Here is a 15,749-nt window from a genome sequence, read left to right as displayed (position 1 = left end):
GTACATTATCTCTTGAGGCCGCGCAAGCAAATGTGTGTCAAACGTCAACGGTTAAAAAGATGTCAGCTTTAAACGTGAACATGCAGAATGGAAGTGTCTGTGCCCGAGGCCTATGCATCCTCACCACAAGACTTGTACAGAGGGAAAGATATGCATGGTGCATGCTTTTAGAATTATGTGCTCATGCTGGCCACTTTGGGCAAGAGCTCTCGGGGCGATTGAGATAGAAATTGTCTGTGCTTTTCACTATTTTTCCATTACACACGGTAGACTTCGGCTTCCTGAAGTGTTGTGTTTTAACCGTGGCCATCCATAGCTAGGAGTGGCCTCCACATGTCTGACGTGGCCATACAGTGCCTGCATATTAAATAAATAATAACCCCTGTTTCTAGGCTCTCTAGGTCTTACTTATGTCTTCATGGTAACACTACCCAAATCTGCTTTTTGTAGAAAAACTATCCCGAGTGCGGCGGGTGACCTGGCTGTGACAGGAGTATCTAATTCCGTCCTCTCCGGAAGTGACAGCCACGAGAGGGGGAGGTGACAGCAGCCCTTCAGCTGAGGTGCTCTCGGGCATAGCTTAGAGACGAGTGTGCAAACCTGCACTCTGACTCAGTGGATAACCGCGCCAATATCGGCAACAGTTATCACAAAACACATAAGTACATAAATAAAACACACGACACTGAATGTAAGTGGAGAAATATTGCTGCAGGTTTATTAGCATAAGCAATATGCAAACATGGTGGGTTATCTTACGGGCGATCCCAGGGCAGGGCAGCCCCTATGCCGCCTGCCCGTCTGATAAGCCTAGAGTCACCATGGCAACGCCAACTGGTGTATACCAAATATTGGGAGGGTCCCCCCCTCCCATCTGTGGACCACCAGTCCACTTGCTTCACACGCCCCCCCGTGATGGGTGGGCGGAGCATACATGGCAGCCCCCAGTTGCTCAGACCCACAACCGCCTGTCGGATAGCGGGGCGCCGTTGTTCTTCCAGGGGACACGCTAACCATCCCTGGGTATCCTGGCTTAGCACCACGCGGTGCTGCTGCATGCTATACCCCTTGGTATGTGCAGACCCTGGATCGCCCTGTAACTCCTCCACAGCCTTGGGAGTGGCCACCGTCACTACCAGGGCCCCCCACCAAGGTACCACTCCTATTTGCAACCCGCAGCTGCCAATGCTTCCCCAAGATCCAGTAAAATTAAATCCATGCCTACAGTGGAGAGGTGAACCCCATCACCCTCCAGGCACCCTGTGGACTTGGCGTGCATAAGACGATGAAGCCAAGACCTCTTTGTTCTGCGCAACTGCGCATGGCCCCAGGTAGGCCTTTTTACCTCCCAGGTCCAGCCAAAACAAGTCTACGCCCAACCGGACCGGCGGCCAGCATGCACCAACAGGACAGGAGCCCCCATCCTTTCTAAACTCCCCCGTGGATTTTTGACTAAAATGACCTTAAACCTATAACTGGACGATGGTCCAATGTAGCCTTTGCATGGCTGAGGAACAATCCCTTTGACAAGACACTCCTGCCTGACAGTGCCAATGCGGGAGGAGGTAAGAGTTGAAAAGCCCGCCTTACTTCCTCTTTCACTCAGTTGGAGTATGTCCATCGCATTCCATCAGACACCACCATTCTAAACTCCCCATGGATTTAGGACTGAATTTAACCTGCCTAAGAATAGGCGATGGTCCAATGATACCTTTGCCTGGCTGAAGAACAAAACCTATTCCAAGCCACTCCTACCAGGAGGTGCCAATGTGAGTGAGTTAAGAGATGACAAGGTTTGTACCTCCTCTTTCCTCCGTTATCTGAGTCGGAGCACTAGTCGGAGTATGCCATCACCTTCAGACATTCACCACCATATGTGAAGCCTTGCCCTCCCAACTTTCTGCTAGCGTACTAGGGAGCAGACAAGGCAGCGTGACCCGGGGGGGGGGGGGGGGGGGGGAACCAAAGCATAAATACCCTTCTATGTTGAATACTGGGAAAGACAATGGTTCTCCTGCTACTTGTAGCCCAACTATGTTTCCCAGGAGTTTCCCCCAATCATATGGACCAAGTCGCCCCTGTGGAAGGCCACTTCCACCCTGCATAGCTGCCAGCCAGTGCTGGAGGGCGGGAGAAGTTGCCCGTTACCGTTACTCACATCAATAGTACCTGGATCGCCGAACTCAAGGACGGGCTACTAAGTGAGCTGGCCAGGCTCCGCCCTTGAACCAGAGGTTAGACCCAGGCCCCTCTAAGTTCTGCTGCTTCACCTGCCCGTTAACACAAATAACTGGAGCAACTGAACCACTTATCGCCGTGCTGCATGTCCTCTTGGACAGGTGCACGGGCACCTGTCCCAGCATCCAAACGCAACCAGAAAGTCGAACCGTACCCCAAACGGTAACCCCCAACTGGCCTGGAAGCGAGACAGACAATACTCCTGCCTCAACAAGGTATGTCCTTTGCCTATTCCATGTCTGGCTGTAAGAGTTAGACATTGCCAGTCCCAGTTCCGAGTGAAAAAAGGAGCTCTACAGCTGCTGGTGCTAATGATGGAACATGTGGCCTGATGGAGCAGACTGTAATTCCATTGCTACTGCTGTGAACGAACCCACAACCATTGGCTCTCCATGGTACAATACCTTCATGCTAATCATGGTTTCCTAGGAGGATGTTGACAAGTCTATGTTTAAGAAGTCTAACCGTGTCCTGAACAGTAACCCCCAACTGGCCCTGATCCGAGACAAACCATGCCAAGGCACATAGGTGATTTTAATAGCTAAGAGCCGGTCTAACAGCGTCAACAGGCATCCTAAGCTAAAATAGGAGTGTTGGAGTAAGGGTATCCAGTGCGAATAAAGACGACAGCCTCCCATCTGACCAACAGTGGCGGGAACCACTCCTGTAGATTTTAGTACAAATGGTCCCTGTTGACCTGTCACTGCCTGATGTACGTGACCCCGGTACATGGTCCCCTTGCATGGCGGCATGCCATTGAGACAAACATCCAATCCCCGATAAGTACCACTACCTGCCTACGCAACATTCTTGCCTGGCATTCCTCCATGCCCAGATATACCATGCGATGATTGCTCTACTCCGTCACTTGACCCGGCCATACTTCGAAGAACAAACACAGCATGACAAAGCGGCCTGTGACCTGCCCCAAACTCAACTGAATCATCCCATGAGCCGAATGATGTGCGAGCTCGCCGCCAACCTCTGTCAAAGCCTGCCAACCCAACCAGTATTTGGACCCCTATTGCTCCAAAATTGGGGGGGGGGGGGGCAGTCCTCTTTGGAGATGTGTGTAATGGAGGACATGTGTCCTAGAGTACCTATTGTTTGGGTGCAAATATCAGTACCACAAATACCTGGTGTGTTCAATACTAAGAACAGTGCTGACCACTCAATCATCGTCTTAAAACCGTGTGTGACAAACCGGGAGATTAAAGGCAGGCAGTGTGACACGGAAAGACCCACCACGCGGCTGTGCCCCAAAATCCACCATCCCGCATCAAACAGACCCGCTGGAAATACAACAAGAGCCTAACTCTCTACACCCGCGGATAACCCAGGAAATAACCAATAACACTCGAGTAAATAACAACGGAGGTCATTTCAACGTGTAACATGTGTCCCGAATGTACAACATGCGCGAAGGTGTGCAGGTGTGTAGGAATCAAAACCTAACATTGACTGTGCATAGGAACTAGTATTCAAACTGCGACCTATAGAATATGCGTGCTGCTGTGCAGCACAGCTTGGCCCCTCTGATCCACTTCACAAACTTTGGAAGCAAGCCTTTGCTGGTTACCCTCAGATCCTAGCCGTGCACACCTAACCCAGGGGGGTTCCCATACTAACGAAGCAATGGTCCTAATGGTAGACTGCTTACCGCTCAGTGTCCCAGGACATAAAATGCTAAATCCACTACATGATCAAAATTTTAGGCAGCACTTGTCTGGAGACATTCAACATCTGTCATGAAGCGCAGCACGTGGCAATCAAGCTTGGGGAGCTGACACGCCTCTATTTCCCCTTGAACTCCAAGAAGCCAAAAAGAGGCAAAGCTGCCCCCCCCAAGGCTAGGAGGATAGCTTCGGCAGGAGGAAAGCTAAAAGAACCGACAAGCCAACTCCTACCTCAGGGGAGCACATAGTTACTGCAAAAATGGGTACTCCTACCTTCAACAGGATCCAACAAAAGACCGTCATGATGGCCCTAGTGGTATAGGTTCCACTGCCTCACTCATGAAATTACCGGGCACCCAAAGTGAACGGCTAACATAACGACACCAACGGAGCAGAGGGAGCCCTGCGCAGGGTTCAAGGATCGTGTAACAGTTAACTAATCTGCAAGGCTAAACAGCTCGCTCTGGCGATCCCCCCTGGCAAGCAGACCGGCCACCAGCACACCGCGTTGTTACTAGGTGTTCCGCACCTGAAATCCTGACTGATCACTATTCATGGCGAATCTCCGCGCACTGAGACACCACGCAATGTAGAAATGTAAATGATGTGACGCCGGAGTAGAAACCTGAAACTAGAGCTCCCCGATACATGGGATACTGAGCACATGTCATGCGTCCCTATCCTCAATGCAAAATAAGCACTCCCTACAACCAGCCCATCTGTTGGCTAACCAGCTGACCAACAGCAGCGTATGAAAACTGGGTCAAACGTGCCCGTGCCGTGGGCCCACTGGAAGGCAACAGCCTTAAGGCGCCTGACAGGTGTTCCGCTCCGTGTGTGCCTGCCTGATCACCCTGCATAGCGTTACAGTAATGCGCATAGAGAGAAACAATTTTTTTTTTTTTTTTTTTATACAATTGTCTGTGTATGTGAGCGCAAGGTTGTTGAAACAAAAAACATGACTCCGGTACTCGACACCTGCGCAAATATCATTGCCTCCCTGAATTCACTACGCGAGGAGCACTACCTACCCAAGCCCATCTATCGGCTGATCAGTGCTTTTAATTGTTTACAGCGAAATAAATCATCATCATCGCTCCGGTGCAAGGCCCACCAAGAGCTATTCTACATCATGTCAGCCTGCCTGCGAATACGACAGCTGGGCTGTCTCCCCACACCAGTAAACAGCCAATTTTCGCTGAAGGACACCAACCGCACCGAGAGAGCCATGCGCCAGCTTCAAGTATTGAATAAGAGATTAAAACTCACGGGGTGTGGACGCAAGCTCGAGGCTCGCACCCTTGTTTCCTGCACCAGAAACGGCGATGCCGCCGACGGACCACACCCTCTCCCAAACTCGACCGCCTAACATTAGTCAAAGTAGCGGAGCACTCGAAGGCCTGAGTAATGTTCCCAACGCTCTACAACCTGCACTTATAATAATAGTCACAGGGCAGCGCTACCTCGCAGTGGCCTGTATAACCTGTCACAAGTCCTATGCTCGACCCGCAGGTGAGGAGACTGAACTAGTGTTGATCTTGTGCTGAAGGCGGTCATGGTGACGGAGGGCGACTCCGCGAGCTTGTGCTCAACGCACCATTAAAATAACCATAATAGCTCTACCGGACTTATTACTGCCGAGCGCCGCGTTTACAAGGCAAACTGCCTTAGACCGCCAAAATGCCCACACCATAGCTGAGCGCCCGCGTCTCGGGCTATGCTACTCCCGACCGCCACAACCGTCGGCCACCTCGCTGGTGTGTCACCTGTTCCCCCCAATCTGATGTACCCCCTATTCCATATTGAAAATAAAAACACTTCTCTCGAAAGCGGGACATGCCAACGGCCCAGAAAGCGCTCAACCGTAAAATGTCACATAAGCCCCAGTTCCACAGCCGCTCTCGGTACCCCCTGTCACAATCTCAAAAAGGTCTCCCCAGGCCCCACGCTGGAGTGACCGAGGGTGGCTGCTGGCGCGCCAGGAACATGCGTGATTAGGCCCCGCCAAACATTAGGCCGTTGCCCGTGCAAGATTGCAGCAAGGCAACGACAAACGCGCTGCTCGCATTCGAGCTGGAGGGAGGGATGGGGGGCGGGGGGGTGGAGGACAAGGTCGCCTACGACGAAGTTCGCGCCGCACATGGGCTGGAGGCCCTGCCCGTTATTCGAAACTGCTCCCCCGAGTCCGTGGTCGAAAGTCTCTGCCCCAGGTGATACATAATGACGCCTTATCTTCGCAATTACCAGCACATCCTGCTTTTCAGCTGCCCGGTCTGCTGGGCCAATCTTCCTAACCATTTCTCCTTCTCTCTGAACAACGCACGACACAGCAGACCTGCACCGGAGAACCTGCACTCAGAACAGTACCCGGTGAGGCAGGCTGAGTGACCCGCGCCCGCCGAACCAGTAATGTTGTGCAAAATATCGCGAGCTGTACCAGAAAGTAATGGAGCGCTAAACCCAAACACAGTATTTGCATTACATGATCCGGCACGGGCGGACTAAGCGATGTGGACGCGACCCCAAGGATCGAACACCGATTGCCGGTACCAAATTCGGCAGTCTAGCCGTTCCTAACAAGCCTGTCGTTCCTCTGCCCCATACGTAGGGAAAGGGGGGTGACGGGCACACCATATCCCCCTGCACTCGGGCGCTCTCGTGAATTGTAGCGGCAGGAACGACCCGAAAGAACCAGGCAACTCACACGGTGCCGTCTACCTCCGCCGAATGCCCTGCACGTTCCGAACAAGACACCATACCACAGCGTCAGGTACAAGCTACCCCAGATCGGGACCACGTTGTGTATTATTAAAAAGGCAGCACACAAATTAATGCTCACTATACATGTGACAGTGCTTCTGCCCTTCAGGTGGTGCAGTGGAGCAGATCAGCCCGCAGAAACTGGCGGCGTCATGCCAAACTCACAGACAGGTGCTGCCAGAGCACGCTAAAAACCCAAGCATTGTGGTCTAAATTTCTACCCAATTAGCATTTTTACACTCAAAACGTTGTAAATTGGGTATTCTACCTGTGTAACCATATAAACTCAAATTTCAATCACTTAAAAAGCCGACACTTTACAAAACTAATTAATTCACAGCGTACAAACACTTGTGTAATTGTGCGAGTTAGGTCCGGTGTTATACAGTAATATTATGGCATCACTCCCTAGAATATTTGGTGAAAAGGAGTCCGCCTCCCGGACCACAGAAACCAGAAAGAAGGGGGCCATATTACCTTCCATGAAAGGGGTGATAGTGCGCCCTTGGAGGGGCCTTGTACTAAAGCACTGCCCTTGCGGGCTTTATAAGATTCACGCGGTTGGACAAATAACGCTGGGGACGAGAACCTGAATTGTGCATGGCACGTAGAGACTATGAGGCCTTTATGATCGGTACCGATACTCAATAAAGTCCGGTGAGATAAGTGAAAGCCTATTTCAGCCGACATCAGGATAACGTAATATACGGGGGGCGCCCATCCCCGGAGATAAGTGCGGACATCTCAGGACATCCTTACTGGTAGGCAGTATAGTTTAAGGTTGCTCGTTGTCAAGAATCACAAGTTCCCAGTCGAATCTAGCCAAATTAACCCTTTTGCAACATTAAATAATGTTCTAATAATGAATGCATTGCGGTGTGTATGCAGTTCTAGATGAACGTTTGCAGCACACTGTTGAATTTAGGACCTTAATTTATTACTCGCCAGTAACAAAAGGATGCCTCTTTTGAAAATAGCTACCAGCTGACCCACCTTCACCCTACGCACTCTGTAATCCTCTTGGCACACGTTCTTTGCAGCAGGCGCACCAACCCTCTGCACGAACCTCACGGAAGTCAAAAACCTCAACTATACAAAATCCCGCTCGCTCTCCAGGAGGATAAAGAATCACACGAATTATCTGACGTTAATGTGAGGCCCGGTAATTGTCGCGGAAGAAACGCAGCCTGTGCTGAACTGCTACACCCCGCCACCAAAATCCCCAGCAGGGGCAGGGCATGCGAGACGACCATACCAATAACACAACCTCCGAGCTACAAGCTCCATGACTCACCGCACACAGAAGAGGCGCACCAGCCAGACCAGCGGGCCACCCCGTGGCACCTCGCCAGCAAACGATGGACGGCGAGCCTTGCCAAGGCACGCGAGTCACGACCAGGCCCGGAGATACCAGCGACGAGACGACGCAAGCCCTTCAAGGCGAACGAGCGGACAAGAGGGCGAGGAGGGGGCGGAGACAGAATATGTACCCCCTGAGTCCTCCCCGCCGGAAGCAGCTATCTGCTGGGGTCTCCCTTGGTCTATCCCAGGGACTCGACCTCCCACCCCTGTGCCTTCCTGTGGCACTAAGGCGGCCGCCCTCCAAGGGGCGGGCCGCTGCGCAACCCCCCCCCCCCGGGCAGCCTTACACACCCGCAACATGAAACAACAACTCAACAACAGTACATGGAAGAAACACCTCTCGCACTGATGTGCTAACAGCAGCACGGCGCTAGACTTGCTAGAAGGGACTATCGGGCATATTTATAAGGGGATTGTGCCGCAGGAACTTCACTGTTAATGACGTTCCTGTGGTGCAATGTCCTGCTCCATATTTACAGACTAGCGTTAAGCCACTTTTTGCGGCGTAACACTGCTTTGTGAATATGGCAATTTTCTGCGTGAAAGGGGCGTGCATTGGGTGTTGCTGTGGGCATTGCACCACAACACTCCTTGCTTTTTGACGCTGCCCCAGATTTATAAGGATCTATAAATCTGAGGCAGCGCCAACAACTAACGCCATGCACGAGCAGGTGTTAGAAGGACTCACAAGGAGAAATGCTTTTATTTCTCCTCATTTATTGCTTTTTCTACGTGTTTCTGTATGATTCTGCAGCACACATAGAAAGAGCAAAAAAATGGCAATACAGGCCCCCTTGCACTATGGTGCAGGGGTGCCCGCGCTGACGTTAGGCAGCTATTTTTAGCGCTAGCGAAAACACAGGGGTGCGCCATATTGTTGTAAATACGGAGCATCCCTGCGTTTTGGAAATGGGGGAGCGCGGTGCTGCAAATTTTGCCGCAGATCTGCTCTCCACCATTTCCTTTTAAATATGCCCCTATGTGTTTTGCAGCTCTAACACAAGCAAACTACCTTTGTATAGAAGGAATCCTCTCAGGGGCACGCGCCGCATACATCTGGGGGCATATGTAACAAGCCCTTTTCCCGTTCGCAAACGGGCCGTTTCTCAGAATCGGCCCGTTTGCGAACGGGAAAAGGCCTTTTGGGATGTATCATCCCAAAAGGGCATCGCAAATTAGAGAATCGCAAATTTGCGATTCTCTATTTTGCAATTGCATTTAAGGAATTGCAAATTGCGATTCCTTAAATGCAATGTAACAAGCACCCAAGTTGTGCGATTTCTCCTTAAAAAATCGCAAATTACCACCAACTTCAAGTTGGTGGTAATTTGCGATTTCTTTGAAAGATGCATTTTTTGGTATCTTTCAAAGTGCCATGTGGCGCACATACATGCCCTAAGGGCATGTATGTGCGCCACATGCGCACACATGCTCATTTCAGGGGTGCATCAGGGTGTCCTTATGACACCCTTGCACCCTTGAAATTATTCTCAATGTGCGATTCTCTACTTGCGAATCGCTAATTGAGAATGTCTTCCCATTCATTCCTATGGGCCTCCTGGCCCATAGGAATGAATGGGAAAGTATTCCTTAATTGCGATTAGCAATTTGCTAATCGCAATTAAGAAATGCTAAGAAATCGCAAAACATTTGCGAATTTTTTATTACATCCTGTTTTGCAATTCTCAAATAGCTATTCCCTAAAAATCGCTATTTGAGAATTGCAAAAACGGAACTTGATACATATGCCCCCTGGTCCTGAAGTAGGCACTTCTGTTTTGTGCCCTGAGGTTGGGGGCAGGGCCCTCGCAAGGGAAGAGCAGCTGGGATCTTTTCCCAGGGTCCCAAGTCTGTAAGTCCCCCACGCTACTACTATAAAGATATTTTATGTTTAAATGAAAAGTAGACCCGGCCTGCTCACACAGCTAATGCAGTCTCACTTGTAAGTGGTGATAAATAGGTGAACACTAGAATTGGGCACAAAAATGGCTTGGTCTTGGCCCACGAGAGCCTCTCTCTGGCTTAGTTAGTGGTAATACAGAGGAGGATGGTTGATGCTGCACAATGCCAAGCAGTGACTTGCCATGCTGCAGAATGCCAAGTTGTCACTTGCCATGCTGCAGAATGCCAACCTGTCACTTGCCATGTTGCAGTATGCCAAGCAGTGACTTGCCATGCTGCAGACTGCCAAGCAGTGACTTGCCATGCTGCAGAATGCCAAGCTGTCACTTGCCATATTGCCGTATGCCAAGCAGTGACTTGCCATGCTGCAGACTGCCAAGCAGTGACTTGCCATGCTGCAGAATGTCAAGCTGTCACATGCTGCAGAATGCCAAGCTGTCACTTGCCATATTGCAGAATGCCAAGCAACGACTTGCCATACTGCAGAATGCCAAGCTGTGACTTGCCATGCTGCAGAATGCCAAGCAGTGACTTTCCATAATGCAGAATGCCAAGCAGTGACTTGCCATGCTGCAAAATGCCAAGCAGCGACTTTCCATAATGCAGAATGCCAAGCAGTGACTTGCCATGCTGCAGACTGCCAAGCAGTGACTTGCCATGCTAAAGACTGCCAAGCAGTGACTTGCCATGCTCCAGACTTCCAAGCAGTGACTTGCCATGCTGCAGATTGCCAAGCAGTGACTTGCCAAGCTGCAGAATGCCAATCTCTGACTTGCCATGCTGCAGAATGCCAAGCTGGCACTTGTCAAGCTGCAGAGTGTCAAGCTGTGACTTGTCATGCTGCGGAATGCCAAGCTGTGACTTGCCATGCTGCAGAGTGCCAAGCTGTGACTTGCCATGCTGCAGAGGGCCAAGCTGTCACTTGCCATGCTGCAGAGCGCCAAGCTGTCACTTGCCATGCTACAGAGTGCCAAGCTGGGACTTGTCATGCTGCAGAGTGCCAAGCTGTGACTTGTCATGCTGCGGAATGCCAAGCTGTCACTTGCCATGCTGCAGAGCGCGAAGCTGTGACTTGCCATGCTGCAGAGGGCCAAGCTGTCACTTCCCATGCTAGAGAGTGCCAAGCTGTCACTTGCCATGCTGCAGACTGCCAAGCTGTCACTTGCCATGCTGCAGACCGCCACGCTGTCACTTGCCATGCTGCAGAGCACCAAGCTGTCACTTGCCATGCTGCAGAGCGCGAAGCTGTGACTTGCCATGCTGCAGAATGCCAAGCTGTGACTTGCCATGCTGCAGAGTGCCAAGCTGTGACTTGTCATGCTGCGGAATGCCAAGCTGTCACTTGCCATGCTGCAGAGCGCCAAGCTGTCACTTGCCATGCTTCAGAGTGCCAAGTTGTCACTTGCTATGCTGCAGAGTGCCAAGCTGTCACTTGCCATGCTTCAGAGTTCCAAGCTGTCACTTGCCATGCTACAAAGTGCCAAGCCGTCACTTTCCATGCTGCAGACTGCCAAGCTGTCACTTGCCCTGCTGCAGATTGCCAAGCTGTCACTTGCCATGCTGCAGAGCGCCAAGCTGTCACTTGCCATGCTGCAGAGCGTGAAGCTGTGACTTGCCATGCTGCAGAGTGCCAAGCTGTGACTTGCCATGCTGCAGAGTGCCAAGCTGTGACTTGCCATGCTGCAGAGTGCCAAGCTGTGACTTGTCATGCTGCGGAATGCCAAGCTGTCACTTGCCATGCTGCAGAGCGCGAAGCTGTGACTTGCCATGCTGCAGAGGGCCAAGCTGTCACTTGCCATGCCTCAAAGCGCCGAGCTGTCACTTGCCATGCTACAGAGTGCCAAGCTGTCACTTGCCATGCTTCAGACTGCCACGCTGTCACTTGCCATGCTGCAGATTGCCAAGCTGTCACTTGCCATGCTGCAGAGCGCCAAGCTGTGACTTGCCATGCTGCAGAGCGCGAAGCTGTGACTTGCCATGCTGCTGAGTGCCAAGCTGTGACTTGCCATGCTGCAGAGTGCCAAGCTGTGACTTGCCATGCTGCAGAGTGCCAAGCTGTGACTTGTCATGCTGCGGAATGCCAAGCTGTCACTTGCGATGCTGCAGAGCGTGAAGCTGTGACTTGCCATGCTGCAGAGTGCCAAGCTGTGACTTGCCATGCTGCAGAGGACCAAGCTGTCACTTGCCATGCTTCAGAGTGCCAAGTTGTCACTTGCTATGCTGCAGAGTGCCAAGCTGTCACTTGCCATGCTTCAGAGTTCCAAGCTGTCACTTGCCATGCTACAGAGTGCCAAGCTGTCACTTGCCATGCTGCAGACCGCCTAGCTGTCACTTGCCATATTGAAAAATGCCAAGCAGTGACTTGCCATGCTGCAGACTGCCAAGCAGTGACTTGCCATGCTGCAGAATGTCAAGCTGTCACATGCTGCAGAATGCCAAGCTGTCACTTGCCACATTGCAGAATGCCAAGCAACGACTTGCCATACTGCAGAATTGCAAGCTGTGACTTGCCATGCTGCAGAATGCCAAGCAGTGACTTTCCATAATGCAGAATGCCAAGCAGTGACTTGCCATGCTGCAAAATGCCAAGCAGCGACTTTCCATAATGCAGAATGCCAAGCAGTGACTTGCCATGCTAAAGACTGCCAAGCAGTGACTTGCCATGCTAAAGACTGCCAAGCAGTGACTTGCCATGCCCCAGACTTCCAAGCAGTGACTTGCCATGCTGCAGACTGCCAAGCAGTGACTTGCCAAGCTGCAGAATGCCAAGCTGTCACTTGCCATGCTGCAGATTGCCAAGCTGTCACTTGCCATGCTGCAGAGCGCCAAGCTGTCACTTGCCATGCTGCAGAGCGCGAAGCTGTGACTTGCCATGCTGCAGAGTGCCAAGCTGTGACTTGCCATGCTGCAGATTGCCAAGCTGTGACTTGTCATGCTGCGGAATGCCAAGCTGTCACTTGCCATGCTGCAGAGCACGAAGCTGTGACTTGCCATGCTGCAGAGTGCCAAGCTGTCACTTGCCATGCTGCAGAGGACCAAGCTGTCACTTGCCATGCTGCAGAGCGCCAAGCTGTCACTTGCCATGCTTCAGAGTTCCAAGTTGTCACTTGCTATGCTTCAGAGCGCCAAGCTGTCACTTGCCATGCTTCAGAGTGCCAAGCTGTCACTAGCCATGCTTCAGAGTTCCAAGCTGTCACTTGCCATGCTACAGAGTGCCAAGCTGTCACTTGCCATGCTGCAGACCGCCAAGCTGTCACTTGCCATGCTGCAGATTGCCAAGCTGTCACTTGCCATGCTGCAGAGCGCCAAGCTGTCACTTGCCATGCTGCAGAGCGTGAAGCTGTGACTTGCCATGCTGCAGAGTGCCAAGCTGTGACTTTCCATGCTGCAGAGTGCCAAGCTGTGACTTGTCATGCTGCAGAATGCCAAGCTGTCACTTGCCATGCTGCAGAGCGTGAAGCTGTGACTTGCCATGCTGCAGAGGGCCAAGCTGTCACTTGCCATGCTGCAGAGCGCCAAGCTGTCACTTGCCATGCTACAGAGTGCCAAGCTGTCACTTGCCCTGCTGCAGACCGCCAAGCTGTCACTTGCCATGCTGCAGATTGCCAAGCTGTCACTTGCCATGCTGCAGAGCGCCAAGCTGTCACTTGCCATGCTGCAGAGCGCCAAGCTGTGACTTGCCATGCTGCAGAGTGCCAAGCTGTGACTTGCCATGCTGCAGACTGCCAAGCTGGGACTTGTCATGCTGCGGAATGCCAAGCTGTCACTTGCCATGCTGCAGAGTGCACAGCTGTGACTTGCCATGCTTCAGAGTGCCAAGTTGTCACTTGCTATTCTGCAGAGTGCCAAGCTGTGACTTGCCATGCTGCAGAGGACCAAGCTGTGACTTGCCATGCTGCAGAGTGCCAAGCTGTGACTTGCCATGCTGCAGACTGCCAAGCTGGGACTTGTCATGCTGCGGAATGCCAAGCTGTCACTTGCCATGCTTCAGAGTGCCAAGCTGTCACTTGCCATGCTGCAGAGGACCAAGCTGTCACTTGCCATGCTGCAGAGCGCCAAGCTGTCACTTGCCATGCTTCAGAGTGCCAAGCTGTCACTTGCCATGCTGCAGAGTGCCAAGCTGTCACTTGCCATGCTGCAGAGCGCCAAGCTGTCACTTGCCATGCTTCAGAGTGCCAAGTTGTCACTTGCTATGCTGCAGAGTGCCAAGCTGTGACTTGCCATGCTGCAGAGGACCAAGCTGTCACTTGCCATGCTTCAGAGTGCCAATCTGTGACTTGCCATGCTGTAGAGTGCCAAGCTGTCACTTGCCATGCTGCAGACCGCCAAGCTGTCACTTGCCATGCTGCAGAGTGCCAAGCTGTGACTTGCCATGCTGCAGAGTGCCAAGCTATCTCTTGCCATGCTGTAGAATGCCAAGCTGTCTCTTGCCATGCTGCAGAGTGCCAAGCTGTCACTTGCCATGCTTCAGAGTTCCAAGCTGTCACTTGCCATGCTGCAGAGTGCCAAGCTGTCACTTGCCATGCTGCAGAGTGCCAAGCTGTCACTTGCCATGCTGCAGATGCCAAGCTGTCACTTGCCATGCGGCCACGGACCTCTGTTTTCAACACACCTGCTGCCCTGAGGATGACTGGGTGGAGGAATCGCGAGGCTAACAGTGTCACTGTGAAGACAGCACGCACCAGTGACACAATATGCAGGCTCCACCCCACTGAGCAGCATCTGGAAGGGGATTGGTGGACTGCAGGAAATAAAGCAGGTCACCTCGACGTAATCGCTCCAAGGGAAGACACACACTTTCTCTCCCAACGTTTTCATTTCTTACGTCCCTGTCTCGCTCTCGGCCTCCTCACCTGTTTTCCCTTGGCCTACCCTCTCCGGGGTCTTCACCACTCTTCTATTGCCCTCAAGCCAGGACTTAATTTGTGCCGGTGTTCAGCACCAGCAGTTAATTCCTAATACCGGCACTTTTCTTTATGACAGTTCCCCACATGGGGGAGCTGTCTGCCTGTTTTCAACAGAACACCTCCGTTTTGCGATTTAATTTAAAATAAGAAATAATACTAGTAGCGCGAACAGGTCATTGGTACGATTATTTTTGCAGCAATGCCAGGTGCCAGCTGCATTCTAAGTGACACCTTAGGCCCTGGCACTTACTTGGTTTGAGAATGAAGCACTCCAGGCTCCCCTGCCCCTCACCTGCATGTATGGTGAGCTCAGCTCCGGTGCAGTGCTCCGTTGCTTTGCGGCAGCGTTTGCACTGTAGCACGTCTCACACATGCATAAATATTGACAGCACTGACAGTTTTTACTTTTGTAGTTTAAAAACGAGTTTCTCAAATCTTACAATTACACATAGATAGCGCCATCATGAAGAGCAGCATTGCAAGCTTCAAACAGACATAGGGCAGGTACAGCATAAGCGCCAGCGTCAGTGTGAGCTCACTGCTCACACAGAACAGCTTCAGCATGGACAGCAGTAGCACAAGCTTCTCTCCCATGCAAGCAAGGTAAAGCACGGGCAGCAGCAGTACAAGCTTCAAACACATTTAGAACAGGTGCAGCATAAGCACCAGCATCAGGGTGATCTCCCCACTTACACAGAACAGCTATAGCAAGAACAGCAGTAGCACAAGCTTCTCTCTCATGCAAGCAAGGTAAAGCACGGGCAGCAGCAGTACAAGCTTCAAACACATTTAGAACAGGTGCAGCATAAGCACCAGCATCAGGATGAGCTCATCACTTACACAGAACAACTACAGCATAGACAGCAGCAGTGCAAGCTTCCCCCTCATGCAAGAGTGGTACAGC

Source organism: Triturus cristatus, chromosome 2_1 (genome assembly GCF_964204655.1).
Source record: "Triturus cristatus chromosome 2_1, aTriCri1.1, whole genome shotgun sequence".
In the NCBI taxonomy this organism is placed as follows: Eukaryota; Metazoa; Chordata; class Amphibia; order Caudata; family Salamandridae; genus Triturus; species Triturus cristatus.
The sequence above is the reverse complement of the archived record's forward strand: the minus strand, read 5'-3'. Positions refer to the sequence as shown.